Source organism: Zonotrichia albicollis, chromosome W (assembly GCF_047830755.1).
Source record: "Zonotrichia albicollis isolate bZonAlb1 chromosome W, bZonAlb1.hap1, whole genome shotgun sequence".
In the NCBI taxonomy this organism is placed as follows: Eukaryota; Metazoa; Chordata; class Aves; order Passeriformes; family Passerellidae; genus Zonotrichia; species Zonotrichia albicollis.
In genome coordinates, this window is record NC_133859.1 from 7,564,882 (window position 1) to 7,579,865 (window position 14,984).

The 14,984-nt window shown below is 43.9% G+C and overlaps 1 protein-coding gene across 1 annotated transcript in view; it reads right to left on the minus strand.

The window, feature by feature from the left end:
• Positions 1 to 1,884: 1,884 nt before the first annotated feature.
• Positions 1,885 to 14,984, minus strand: part of LOC141726811 (uncharacterized) — a 190,106-nt gene continuing 177,006 nt past the window's right edge. Inside the window, exon 6 of the mRNA XM_074531880.1 lies at positions 1,885 to 14,295. The gene's annotated coding sequence lies outside the window, so the exon portion shown is untranslated. The remainder of the gene's footprint in view (positions 14,296 to 14,984) is intronic.

The window sequence follows — 14,984 nt, forward strand, 5'->3', positions numbered from 1 at the left end:
GGGTTGGAAAGTGTCTCTGGATTCCTACATTGCTTGGTTTCCTAAGCTTGGCATGTCACCCCAAGCTGCCATCTGTGCTCCTACATTCCTGCCCTTGAACAAGCATGAGGTTGTTTCCATCAACTCAACCCACAGTGGGTGCATGTTGTGGGGTGCCCTGGTCCCCAACTGTCACAGGACGAGTGGGAGCTTCAGAAAGGCTCTGCATTGGCCTCAAATTTTGGCAACAGTTTGAATTTAAGGAATCACTCTGGCCCTCAAGTTCTAGTAATGGCAGATCAGGTCTATTTATAAAAAATAATTATTTATTAAACAGACAAAAGATAACAGACAAAAGATCTTAATTAGAGTTACCAAAGTATAAAACTCAAAAGAACTACTAGTAGATTACAGCGTAACATAAAACAGTGCACGATATCAAGGTACCTGTATTAAAGCTAGCAAAAGAAATAGTATTGATTAGGAGTTAAATGTAACTTACCACAGAAATTATGATAATGTATAGAGATACTCTTGCTCTTATAGTCATAAAGTGAGGCATCTCTTAGAAATCGAGCTTATCTTTCCAGATATCACTTCAACAGTAAGATGTTTATTGGCAGTTGGGAGATCCCAGACCAGTGTTAACTCCATGGTGCCAAAATAACTTACTATAAGACATCTTGTCCTGTTTGAGTTATCTGATCAGTTAACAAACAATAGATAAACTCTTGTGGGGGGCAAGATGCCCTGGTACACCAACTTGCCCCTTCCTGGGGCTCTCTATGTCCCCAGGACCTTGGTTAAACATAAGAGCAAGGATGGGTCATCCCAACCTCCCAGGCTTTGCAATGCTGTGCATTCAAAAAAGTTTCAAGATCTGGTATATTAAAAGCAGGGTGACCCCTACGATGGGGAAGATGATGAGGAGGACTCTATCTTATTAGAAATCTAATTAATTACTTTATTATACTTTATTATTCTATACTATATTACACTACATCTAAACTGAATCTGCACAAGCACCCAACTCAACTGCCCAGAATCTTGTGACTGTCTGCTGACCGACAGTCTGCACACGTACTTGGCCCTGATAGGCCAAGGAAACAAAACACTATTACTTTGGGTAAACAATCTTTATATTGCATTCTACTTTGGCACAGCACAGGAACAGCAAATGAGATAAGAATTGTTTTGATCATTCTTTGTGGAAGGGGCTAGCAGCGGGCCTGTTAGCTAAAGGAGCAAGAAGTAAGAAGAAGAAGAAGTTGATAAGGAGCTTTCTCCAAGGCCGTAACCAAGGAGATCGAGAGAAGGAAGATAAGAGCATTCCGCAGCTGGATGAAGCGATTTTAGAAAGTTAGGTGGAGTCAGAGTAACTTTTCACCAATGGCATGATATTGAATTATTGTGGCCAATAGCTAAGGTAGAAGAAGGGTAAACAACTGGAAAGTGTATAAAAGATCAGCCATTTTCATTAATAAACTGTTGCCAAGTGTTACCAACTGAGACTACTTGTAGTCTCTGCTTTATGTCATGACCGCCTCGACTGCGACATTTTGGTGATCCCCGACGTGATAAGAACATAGTCGGTGGGGGCCCATACGGGGTCCTAGCAATTGGCAACCATGACCCACTGGGACGTAGTGGGGGAGGCGGCGTTGGTGCAGCTGAGAGTGGCAGGTGGAAGCCACAGGGAGGTCCGGACCTGATTCCCTCCAATCAAGACACCTGGAAGTAGGTGAGCCACCAACTAGTAATAATGGGACAAAATTTATCTAAAGAGGAAGAAAGTGTTTTGTCTACCTGGAAAGTTTTGTTAAGAAATAAGGGAATTAATACGTCAGACTATGCGCTTCGTAATATATTGCTGTGGGCTAAATCACAGAATTTTGGCACTGATCCCGACACAGCATTTAGTGTTAAGGCATGGAAGAAAGTCGGGGACAGACTTTGGCAAGTTATTCGAGCGGGAGATAAAACAGCTGTTGATTTAGCAGTAACCTGGAACTCGCTCTTTGAGGCTTTAAAAGAATGGAAAGTAGAGAGAGAAACGGAGCAAGATGCGGACGAAGAGTCGGGGCTGATAACAGAACCTGACGGGGGGGGCTGAGGCAGAGGGGGCCTCTGAGGTAGAAGGGGGCTCTGATGGGGAACTTGGTGAAGAAAGTTCGGATGCCATGGGAGTTACCTGGCAGAGCTTCTGGGAAAGCTGCCAAGGCTTCTGGGAAAGCTGCCAAAACTTCTGGGCAACCTGCCCTAGCCTCTTCTTATCAGACCCCTAAGCCTCCTTATCTCACACCTGCTCAGCAGCTCGCGATGGTGCCTGTATATACTACACCGCTACACCAGTTAGCTGAAACGTCTCTAGCAGAGAGAAAAACCCAGCCATCTGCCCCCCCGCTTCCCTCCTCTCTGGTCCAGCCATCTGCCCCCCCGCTTCCCTCCTCTCTGGTCCAGCCGTCTGCCCCCCCCGCTCCCCTCTGAGATGCTTGGACAACCTGCAAGGCCGTATCCTCCTTTACCTGACAGTGACAGCTACAGCGAGTCAAGTGATGAGTCTCCCGCAGTAACATCTGTGTTGGGGCATGGAGCTCTGGTCCCTTCATCTTCTAAGAGCTCTAGCCTTACTGCCCCATGGACTTTGCCTCCATGCCAAGTCACTGTGCTTCCTCGACACCCTCAGGAGTTTTGGGAATTTGTTAGGAGGAAAGCAGTTGAAGAAAAGAATTGGGACATCATAGAAAGGTTAGGTGCTCCAAGAGTACCTCAGGAGAACAGTGCCAATGCAAATGTTGCTTGTGATAACCCTATGGCTTTTCCAGTTTTCAAAGCAGCTCCTGGAGCAGGACAGAATGACAGTCATCACATCTTTGCCTGGAGGGTTGTGCAAGACCTCCAATCAAAAGTAGCTCAGTATGGTATTAATTCCTCAGAAGTAATGCAGTTAATACGTGTGATTAATGCAGATTTGCTTGCACCTTATGATATCACTCATCTTGCTACAATTCTATTCCAGCCAGTACAGTATGGTGTATTTCAAGAAACTTGGAGGCGAGTGGCTGAGCGCACGGCTTTAACAAATATGCAGTTGCCTCAACACGACCCTCGTCATGCTGTGGGTGTTGATGCCCTACTGGGCTCTGGGCCTTTTGCTAATCCAGATTTACAGGCAAGGTGGGATCCTTCAATTTTGGCACAAGCTCAGCAAATTGGCATGAGTGCCTTAACTAAAACAATGGAAATGGCAGCTCCAAAGCAGAAATATGTTACTATACAACAAGGGATGAGAGAACCATTTTTGCAGTTTGCAGAAAAACTTGCTGCCGCTATTGAGAAACAGGTAGATGATGAAACTTTGCGAGACAAATTGTGCCTACAATTGGCTAAAGAAAATGAAAACCCAGACTGCAGAAAGATTATTGACACTTTGCCTGGGGAACCCACCTTGTCTGAAATGGTTACTGCTTGCTCGAGTGTTGGTTCAGTTGAACATAAAATGGCAGCTCTTGCTGCAGTGTTAAGACCTTCAGCGAAGTGTTATAATTGTGGACAACAAGGGCACGTAAAGTCACAGTGTACTGTCCGGAAAACAACATTTAGGCCAAGTGCAAGCAGTGATGTTGTATGCAACCGTTGTGCTAAATCTGGGCACTATGCTAAGCAATGCAGGAGTAAATATCATGCAAATGGTCAGCTATTGCCGGGAAACCCAAAGAGGAGCGCGAAGGGGCGCGTGGGGAAACAAATACCCCAACAACAGCAAGTGCGGGTCTTCCCAGCCCTGCAAAGCTACCCATTTGCGAACAATTCTCAGGGGCAACAAGCGGGTCCGCAGGGATTGATATACCCACCGCTGACACAGTAACCATTTTAACAAAAGAAATATGTAAAGTGCCTCTTGATGCCTATGGTCCGATAGGACGGGGATTGAGTGCGTTTTTGATAGGGAGATCAAGTATTACACTTAGAGTTATTCATGTGCATCTAGGGCTTATTGATGCTGATTATTTAGGGCAGATTCATGCTATGGTATCGAATGATGACCCTCCTGTTACTATTCAGAAAGGAACTTGCATTGCTCAACTTGTACCTTTTGTGAGTTCTGTTCCAAATACAGTGGACCGAAGTCGCGGCACAGGAAGCTTTGGATCGGCAGGAGAACCTCAAGTGTTTTGGACTAAGAAAGTAACAGAGAGCCGTCCAGAAAAGACATGCACTCTCACCGCCAATGGATGTCATCCAGGAACTATATCAGTAACAGGTTTGATTGACACTGGAGCAGATGTCACAATACTCTCACTACTTTGCTGGCCTCAATCCTGGCCTCTTACTTGTGCAAGTTTTGGACTCCTGGGGTTGGGTGGTGCTACAACAGGTGGCCTGTCAGCCATTGTAATTAATGTGAAACATCCTGATGGCCCACAAGCTAACATCAGACCCTATGTTGCCGATGCTCCTCAAATTTGTGGGGACGAGATTGTTTATCTCAATGGGGTGTCAAAATTACTACGGATTTTTAATGGGGGCCACTGTGTTGCAGGGCAATGAACGTCCAGTTGTACCCCTGACATGGTTGACAGATAAGCCTGTCCGGGTTCGCCAGTGGCCCCTGACTACTGAAAAGCTTACTGCCCTGCAAGAATTAGTTACAGAACAATTGCAAGCAGGACACATTGAGGAATCATTCAGTCCCTGGAACACCCCTGTTTTTGTAATAAAAAAGAAATCGGGAAAATGGAGACTTTTACATGATTTACGGCAGATAAATGCTGTAATGGCAACAATGGGAGCTTTGCAACCAGGCCTTCCTACACCCACGATGATTCCACAGGAATGGCAAATAGTTGTCATTGATCTAAAAGATTGTTTCTTCACTATTCCATTGGCTGAGCAGGACAAAGAAAAATTCGCTTTTACGGTGCCTTCTATAAATCATGCGGAACCTGATAAAAGATATCAATGGAGGGTACTCCCACAAGGCATGAAAAATTCGCCAACTATTTGTCAATGGTTTGTGGCACAGGCCTTGTCAAAAGTCCGGTAGCAATTTAAAAACTGCTACTGCTACTATTACATGGATGATATCTTGTTGGCATCTGACAACAAACAACAGTTGTCAGCTCTTAAACAATGTGCTGTGACAAATTTGAAAGCCTTTGGTTTGATCATTGCTCCAGAGAAAGTGCAGGAACACATGCCTTGGAAATACCTAGGTATGTTGATGACCAACACTCAAGTTATGCCTCAACCTGTAAAGTTAGACATTGATGTTAAAACTGCTACTGATGTACAAAAATTGATTGGTTTAATAGGTTGGATTTGATCATATTTAGGCATAACTAATCATCAGATGCAGCCATTGTTTGATTTGCTTTCAGGCATCACTTCCTCCACTGATGAGAGGCAATTGACCTCAGCGGCAAAAAAGACCCTAGAAGAAGTTGAATTTGCCCTAGCACACAAATTTGTTAACAGGATAGATCCCTCTGTTGATGTTCAATTGTTTATTTTGAAGGACCATGAAATACCATGTGGAATACTGTGTCAATGGAATGATAATTGGGAAGATCAGTTGCATATTCTGGAATGGATATTTTTATCTTTCAGATCTCAGAAAACAGCTCCAGGACTTTATGAGCTTTTTGCAGATATTATCATCAAGGGTCGCAGGCGTTGTCATGAGATTTTGGGACAGGACCCTGTGACCATTGTGATACCTGTACAACAGTGGTATTTCGAATGGTGCTTTCAAAATAATCATGAATTGCAATCTGCCTTATCTTGTTTTACAGGCCAAATCTCGTATCATTTGCCTTCTCATCCTGTTCTAACACTGACTAAAGAGATCCCTTTTGAAGGCACGCAAATTTGTTCTCCTGTTCCAGTGGAAGGTATAACAGTTTTTACAGATGGGTCCGGGAAAACCGGAAAAGCAGCTGTGGCTTGGAGAAAGGATGATCACTGGGAATATCAGACAGTGATTCAGCAGGGATCTCCTCAACTGGTTGAACTTTCTGCTGTTCTTTTGGCTTTTACTTTATTTCCTGGTTCTGTAAACATAGTTACTGATTCAGTTTATGTTGCCAATTTGGTTAAGCATTTAGATCAAGCAGTGTTGTATAATATTCAAGAGAAACCATTGTTTACCATATTAGTGAAGTTGTGGACAGTTATTGGTGCTCGAAAACATTCTTACTTTATTATGCACATTCGCAGCCATACATCATTACCAGGATTTTTTGCTGAAGGCAATGCCTATGTAGATTCTTTAGTAGCTGCTGCTGCAATCAAAACTGTACCCACTGTGTTGCAGCAGGCAATTTTATCCCATCAATTTTTTCATCAGAGTGCTCAAGCTTTACAGCAGCAATTCAAATTGTCTACTGCCGAAGCAAAATCTATTCTTTCCTCTTGTCCCGACTGTCATATGACTCATGTTACTCAGTATTATGGTACCAACCCTAGAGGTCTTTCTGCGTTAGAAGAATGGCAAACTGATGTTACAAAAATGCCAGAATTTGGTCGCTTTAAGTATATTCATGTTACAGTTGATACTTTTTCTCATGCAATGGTTGCTTCAGCATTCACAGGAGAAAAAACTCGAGATGCTATTCGTCATTTTTATCATGCCTTTTCTATTCTAGGTGTTCCGTGTCATGTAAAAACAGATAACGGCCCAGCATATGCTTCGCACAAAATGCAAGCATTCTTTCGTGCTTGGGGCATTGAGCATTCAACAGGTATTCCACATGTCCCCACGGGCCAAGCAATTATTGAAAGAGCTCACGGACTTCTTAAACATCAGGTTCAAAAACAAAAAGGGGGAATGCAACAGGAGCCACCTCAAGTGAGATTAGATAAAGCTGTTTATGTGTTAAACTTCTTGCGTCCCCTACCTGACTCACAGTTATCTCCAATCTTTTGCCATTTTTCTTCTTTGAATTCTAAGGAACCAAATTTTCATAGAAATGTCAAGGTATGGGTCAAGGATTTGATTACTGGTATATGGTCTGGTCCAGTGGAACTGATAACCTGAGGAAGGGGTTATGCTTGTGTTTTGACAGATAATGGTCCTCGATGTGTTCCTGCTCGCTGTGTCAAACCTTACCTAGAGCGTGCGGGAAAGAACAGGATCGATGGTTCTGCAGCTGAAGCAGAGCGTGCGGATGACACTGGCTAAGACCATATATCGGTACTTGAAGATGGATGAAGGACAGGAACAATTGTATTAAGAGTGGGAATTTTGTTGATGGTTGTGATTGTGATTTTGTGTGTCCCCTCTCTGCTTGGGTTTTTGCAAAGGGCCCTGCAAAAATCCATAGCAGCTGTATTTACAGTTCAAAAACAAAAAAGGGGGAATTGTGGAAGGGGCTAGCAGCGGGCTTTTAGCTAAAGGAGCAAGAAGTAAGAAGAAGAAGAAGGTGATAAGGAGCTTTCTCCAAGGCCGTAACCAAGGAGATTGAGAGAAGGAAGATAAGAGCATTCTGCAGCTGGATGAAGCGATTTTAGAAAGTTAGGTGGAGTCAGAGTAACTTTTCACCAATGGCATGATATTGAATTATTGTGGCCAATAGCTAAGGTAGAAGAAGGGTAAACAACTGGAAAGTGTATAAAAGATCAGCCATTTTCATTAATAAACTGTTGCCAAGTGTTACCAACTGAGACTACTTGTAGTCTCTGCTTTATGTCGTGACCGCCTCGACTGCGACAATTCTTTTCTCTGCTTCTCTCACTACTGCTCTCAGGTTCAGAGAATGTGAATCCCACAATCTGGGTCCCATTCTTCCTGCTTTGGCTCTTCTTCCCTGCAGATCCTGTTCCTTCTTGGCTTTTCTTCTTTGCTGGAATGTTGGGAAGATAAAAGCATGCGAGTCTTTGCTTGAATGCTGGATAATTGTTTAGACCTCTGCCTGCTGCCAAGTCACAGACATTGATCCTTGTTTACCATTCTCCTTCCTTTGCCTTTTCTTTCTTGCGATCTTTATTCCTTAACTTTTTTAACTCTCTGGTTTTCCATCCTATGGTCAGTGACTGCAGAGCTTCAGTCTGTTTGCTCTGCCCCTTGTCATGGGTATATCACCTTTTAGCTGTCCCACACAGGGATGGAGCTGCCTGTCCTCTCTCCATCTAGTACAAAAGCCCCAAATAGAACAATCTTGCATATTCCACATTGACCTCACTAGGGCTTTTTTTAATCTTAAACATTTTTTCTTTCACAGCCATTAAACTGAAACAGTTTTGATTATAATATCATTATGTCTTTAGGAAAAAAACTTTCCCCACATGCATTTCTTGCAGAAATTCACAGCAGTTTGGTTTCCAGCTCATTTCCAGGCATTTCCCCTTACTTCTGCAGAAATTAAAGCTGTGTCTGTGTGCAACTTTTATAATTTCTGTGCAATATTTTCCATTTAAATAAAGTAACAGTCTGTCTGTTTTATAACCCAAGGCTGGAAGTGTACCCAAACAGTTAGATGCTTGAGAGAAGAGCAAAGCCACAGAAAGCACAACTTGCATGCTTAAGCATGTGAGGGCTTAGTACTAGATAAAGGTTTTAATTAACTTGTAATTTGACATTCCTCTTTTAATAAGAGCTGATTTTTACAAAATGGTTTATGTGATTGCGTTACTGAGAGGAAACAAAGAAATGCCAGGAAAACTTGATGTGGAGAATCTGTACTCATAAACTGCTTGTAAGCTTCAGCTAACAGGAAAACTTCTCCTCCAATTTTTTTTTTTTTTTATTCCCTGCCATTCAACTTGCTAAAAAAACAAAAACAAAAACAAAACAAAACAGGAAAAAAACCCAATACAACAAAAACCCCCCAAAACAAACAAACAAACAAAAACCCAAAACAACCCAAACAAAAACCCTACATTGAATATCTCAGAAAACTGGTTCTGGTCGTTTGAGACTAAAGACAAATTCCTGCCACTGCCACTAAGCCTCTTCCTCCCATGTTTGCCAATTATGAACCTTCACGCTTTATGGTTAAGAGCCAGTTGGCCTCAAATATAGGTTTTAACTCCTGGGGATGCCAAGGAATACAGATTCCATGGGCAGATGGCTTTGGCAGGCAAGGTTAGCAACTGTTTAGCTGTTGACCATGAAATGTATTTGTGAATGTCCAATTCCTTCATCTGACTGAGCATTAAAGCATCTCACATGCTCTCAGAGTCAAGACTGAGCATTAAAGAGGCATTGGAAAGGCAAGGAGGTGCTGCCTTGCTTAGAGCTAACCCTGCACTGTCCTGGGTGAAAGCATACCATGTCAAGACAATTTCCTCCTTAGTTGCATCCTTGATGATGGCATTCTGTCTCTGCCTTCTCTGCTTGGGACAATCAAGCTGCAGCCTATGTGGAAATACGAAATGTCTGAGGCTGTCAGTGTTTTTTCCTTTCAACTGTTTTTGGGGGGGAGTTATCATCTCAGCTACCAGTTCTAGCCAGCAGACGGGCTTGCTTGCCCCTTCTGAGCCACTGTAGTCTCTCTAGACAACCATTTGCAGGCAGCTCCTCCTCTTTGTGGCTGTTGAATTCCCATGTTATCTGTTTGGACCTGTATGCATTTAGCCTGCTATCTGGAGGCAATGGTTCTAGCACTCCGTGCTGCCAGAGCCAAGCATGATACTCAACTTCTTCATTCATGCATATATCTTGTCCTGGTGTAGCAATGATGAAGGACATGCATAAAGAAAGGTGTATTGGGTTTACATGGCCAAGCTTTGGTAGCGGGAGAGGGAGGAGGGGGGTGCACTACAAGGATGGCTTCTGTGAGAAGCTGCTGGAAGCTTCCTCCATGTCAGCTAGAGCAAATCCCTGGTATCTCCAAAGACGTATGTGCCACTGGTCAAGACTGGGCCAATAAGAAATGGTGGCAACACCTCTGTGATAGCATATTTAAGAAGAAGAAGGAAAAAAAAGTAATGGCACAGTTGTAATTGTGACCAGAGAGGAACAGAGTAAGAACATGTGAAAGGACCAACTCTGCAGACACCAAGGACAGGGAAGAAGGACGGGGAGGAGGTGCTCAAGGCACCAGAGCTGAGATTGCTCTGCAGCCCGTGGTGAAGACCATGGTGAAGCAGCTGTCTCCCTGCAGCCCATGGAGATCCATGGGGATGCAGAAATCCACCCACAGCCTGTGGAGGACACCCATACTAGAGCAGGTGGATGTCTGAGAGGAGGCTGTGACCCCTGGGGAGAGAGGACCCCATGCTGGAGCAGCCTATCCTTGAAGAACTGCACCCTGTGGAAGTGACCCACAGTGCAGCTGTTTGTAAAAAACTGTTGCCCATGGGATGGACTCACATCAGAGAAGTTCATGGAGAACTATCTCCAGTGGGAGAGATCCCATGTTGGAGCAGGAGGACTCCTTTCTCTGAGCAGCGGGAGAAATAACACCTGATAAACTGACCGTAACCCGCATTCCCTATCTCACTGCACTGCTGAGAGTGGAGGTAGAGCTGGGAAGGGCAGGGGGGAAGGTGTTTCTTTAAGGTCTTATTTTACTTCTCATTATCCTGCTCTGATTTTTTTAGTAATAAATTCAATTAATATCTTTAATTTGAGCTTTTTTTGCCAGTGACAGTTTTTGCTCAGTGATCTCTCCTGGTCTCATGAACCCTTTGTTATATTTTCTCTCCTCTGTCCAGTTGTGGAAGGGAGTGATAGGGAGGCTTTGGTGGGTGGCTGGCATCCAGCTGGGGTCAACTCACTACAAAAGGCCAAACAAAACCATTTAGTGTGGTCATCTGGTTTATTTGGCAATTTACTTTTTAGCTAATTTTTTTCCACTTAGAAATTCCTTATATGCTTTAAATGGTTCATTGCAAATCCATGCAGCAGTATGCTATGTTAGTACCGCAGAGAGGGCAGGCAAGAGGAGCAAATGATGCTGTAGGCCAGGTGTATCAGGAGGTCCTTAAGTCTTCTGAAAAAAAAAAAATCTCCTGATATTTCTTGCCTGCCTGACTTCCCCTTGCTCAGCTGGGACTAACCAGATATTCCCCAGTTTGGTATAGAAGCAACACAGAAAACACAGAAGCCTGGGAGAGATTTTCCTGGTAACCAAAGCAATGTTATCTAACTGTTCATGAAAACTTTCAGCTGAAATATCTCTGTTGCTGAAAGATTGAGGTGTGAGATTGTGTTCGATGTCAAGAAATTGGCTCTCTTCCTGTAGTAGGGACACCCACAGAGCCTACCCACCAAGGACCAGTCTGGTGGGACAGATGTGTTGACCAAAAAGGCCCATGCAGAAAAGAGTGAACTAATGATCTTCTTTGACTTTCTAGGCAACAGCAGAGACTTCCTGGTGGGAACAAGTCTCAGCAGCATGCAGATCATCAGCAAGGTGGCAGGTGGCACCAAACACAACAGGGACCACCAGAATCTTTACCAAGGAGGCCAGGCCCTTCACTTCTCAGGTAGGACAGGCCACCATGGCTGCAGTCAGAACCGGAGATGGCATCACAACCAGAAGCACTTGCCCAATGACAAAGAAACACACAGAAATGCCAAAGAGACAGAGAACTTGAAAATCAAGGACACCGCCATCTGTGCAGTTCACATTCCCTTGGAGATGCACCAACGCTTGGAGGATATGGAGAAGAAGTCTCAGCAGTATATCCAAGAGTCAGAGACTGTTGCGGTGTGTTGCAATGTCATGTTTTAAACTTCCGGGTCCCTTCCCAGGTGTGCCTATGCCTGTCTCCCTGCCCCCTCGCCCCCTTGCTGAGTGAGCCCTGTCAATCAGGTTTAAGATTCCAGCAAGGCGTTGTGTGGTTAGTCAGATTCAAAAGATGCCCCTATGCCCAGAGGTCATTGGCCTGTCTAAGTGTCATCCTCCCTTGAGACCCTGCCCCTCTCACCTGGTTGGTAACTCACCTGTCCCCTCCCCTTCCCCTGTCCCCGAGCTTATAAGGTTAATGAGACCATGCGGCCGGCATTCTGTTAGCAGCAGTTGCCCCGGTGCAGACATCTCTGTAACCATGGAATAAACATCTGGCAACCCTCCAGCAGAATCCACTCCTATTTTCTCTTCACCATCGCCAGAAGCTCTCTCTCCTGAGGTAAACGGAGTTCCTGACAAGCCTGGACTTGCGTCTGTGCCTCGCTGCAATCTCCAGCAGCCAAGGTATCTCTGGGGTAAAACACCACAGTGCTGCCTTTGGCCCAGCAGCGAGGGTCAGAACTGGCCCAGGCACCAACTGGTTATATTGGGATTCATATTCCAATAAGAGACCAATCAGAAAGACAGTATTCATGAACGCATTAGGGAAAGACCCAAGATCAATTTGCTTCAGTCTTCCAAAGACAGGCTGCGAAAGAGACTAAAAGAAAAGGTATTATTTCTTAGGGAAACATTGAGTTTCCCTATTTCCAAGTCTGGCTGTTGGCTATTTTCCATACAAAGGGTGGAGTGGGCTCAAGAAAACTTTCCATCAATGCATCTTAATCTCCCAGTGTCAACACTTCTCGCAAAGTGTTTTCATGCTTCTTCAGGAGGCCTTTTATTCACTCAATTAAGTCTTTTAGCTTGACTTCTTGGTTGAGGTTGCTACCAGCTTGGGTCCTTCAAAGACTGGGAGCTCTTTTCCTGCACACCCTTGGGGAAAGCTGATTCACACGTGTGCTACAGTGTGGGTACACCTCCCAACTGATACCCTTCCAGTCTGCAGAGCTCATCAACTTTGCAAAGAGGTCCAAAAAAAGGCAATTTGTGTCTCTACAATTACAGAGCTAAATCCCAAGCTTTGACTTTTGAGTGCTGAATAGCTGTAGTCAACTACTTCAGTATTGATATTCATTTATCTCAGCAATGAATTGAACTGACCCTATCTTTCCCACTTCCTTCCAATAACCTAAACAACAACAAAACTATTGTATGCAAGAGACAGAGGAGAAATGCTTTTTTGAAACAATATTCAGCATCAGATTTCTGAAGAATTTGTCGATCTCTTTATTTGCCCCCTGTAAAACTCAGATTCTTTCTCTAGAGATTTTTTTTTGTCAGACTAGAAAATTAATCTGTAAGGGTATCTCCAATGACATTTCCAAAATAAGTAGCAAAAATAACCTGAACATATATAACTCCATGGGAGTGCATGTTGGAAATGTATACCTTTGAATGCATGAGCATTTACTATTTATGTATGTGGCATGAGGGAGAGGAAGAGATTTTGTTAGTTATTTTTATGTTCTTTAAAGCAATATCAATATAGAAGAGACTTTCAGATGATTCATTTTAATGTTCTTCCTGTGAATTTACATTCTTATAAGAAACATATCACATAAGCACTCAATCTTGGGTGGTGAGTGGGTATTGTCAACACAACTGGCCTCCTGATGGGAGTTTTGGACAACTCCAACTGCTGTTTGGCATTGGGGTTGTCCAAAAAATTGTTGCAGTTTTGTATTATATAGCATGTTTTAAGAGTTTTTCAAATGCTAGGATCATGTGACATCTTTAATTTCAATTTAAATTATTAAATGTATCACAGAATCACAGAATATGCTGACTTGGAAGGTCCCACAAGGATTGAGTCGAACTCCTGTCCCTGCACAGGACACCCCAAGTGTCATACCATGTGCCTGAGAGTATTGTCCAAATGCTTCTTGAACTCTGTCAGGCTTGGTTCTGTGATCACTTCCCTGGGGAGCTTGTTCCAGTGCCCAACCACCCTCTGGCTGAAGAACCTTTTTCTAATATCCAGCCTAAACCTCCCCTGACACAACTTCAGGCCATTCCCTCGGGTCCTGTCACTGCTCACCACACAGAAGAGGTCAGTGTCTGCCCCTCCTCTTCCCCTCATGAGTATATTAAAAAGTAGACATTTTTGTAGAATTGCTATCTGAGCATTTTGCAAACATTGGTGCACTTTCAAAAGAGAGACCAAAAAAAAAAATCAATTATCACCATGTCTTAGACACATAGAGAAACCAGTCCAAGATGTCAAAGGCAGTCAGGGGTAGTCAGACTTTGACATCGTGGATCAGGAACCTTGAGGAAATCTTCTCCCTGAGCTGAGGGGGAAGACTTTGGGATTGAGTGCTGTGGGAAATGGACAAAGAGCATTTCTGGGACAGGATTCATTTACTTGTGGTTTTTAATGCTGAGATTATACCATTGTGTTGCTATAAGATGCTTTGTTTTTTCTATGTCTGTTTAAATGTTTCTCCAGTCCCCTTCCCCCTTTTCTGTTTGTGGAAGGGCAAAGGCTGATATGTCTGTTTTTTCCTTGTGTAACAGACGCCTTCTCTTTCCCTTTTCATGGACCAGGACGAAGTCACAGTGGAAACCACCAATCCTGAAAAGAATAAAATGAACAAATTAATTGAAATTCTCAATAGCATGAGGAACAACAGCAGTGACGTTGACTCCAAGCTCACCACATTCATGGATGAGGCCCAGAACTCTACCATCTCTGAGGAAATGCTGGGGGAGATAGTCAAGACCATCTACCAGAAAGCAGTGATGGACCACAGCTTTGCTTCCACTGCAGCTAAGCTCTGTGACAAAATGGCCCTCTTCATGGTGGAAGGAACCAAATTCCAGAGTCTTCTTCTCAACATGTTGCAGGTAATGAGATAAAATTTGTTGGTTAGATACCTGCAGCATCACCCTGCCTGGTCCTAGCATGCATTAGAACAGGAGCTGAGCTGCTATCAAATTCCTTTTGAACTCAGTTGATGAGATGAGAACAGAAGTGTACCTGCAATTTTGTCTGTGCACATCTAAATGAGCCTTGCTTGGTCTTATCCTATGCAAGCTGTTACAGCTCCAGAGCTCAGTCCTCAAGGGGACTGGGTGCCAGAAGCCAGCTCGCTCTCAGACCAAGGCCACGGGACAGCCCTAGCAAGCAGGGAAAGTTCAGCTCTTAGTGATTAGGCAGCTCTTATGATTTCAAGCTCTTTGCTTGCTAGGTAGCTTTTCCCTTGGCCTAAGGCTCCAGCAGACAGTAGAGAGAGGAGAAGCAGAAGACGCCGGCTGTTCCAT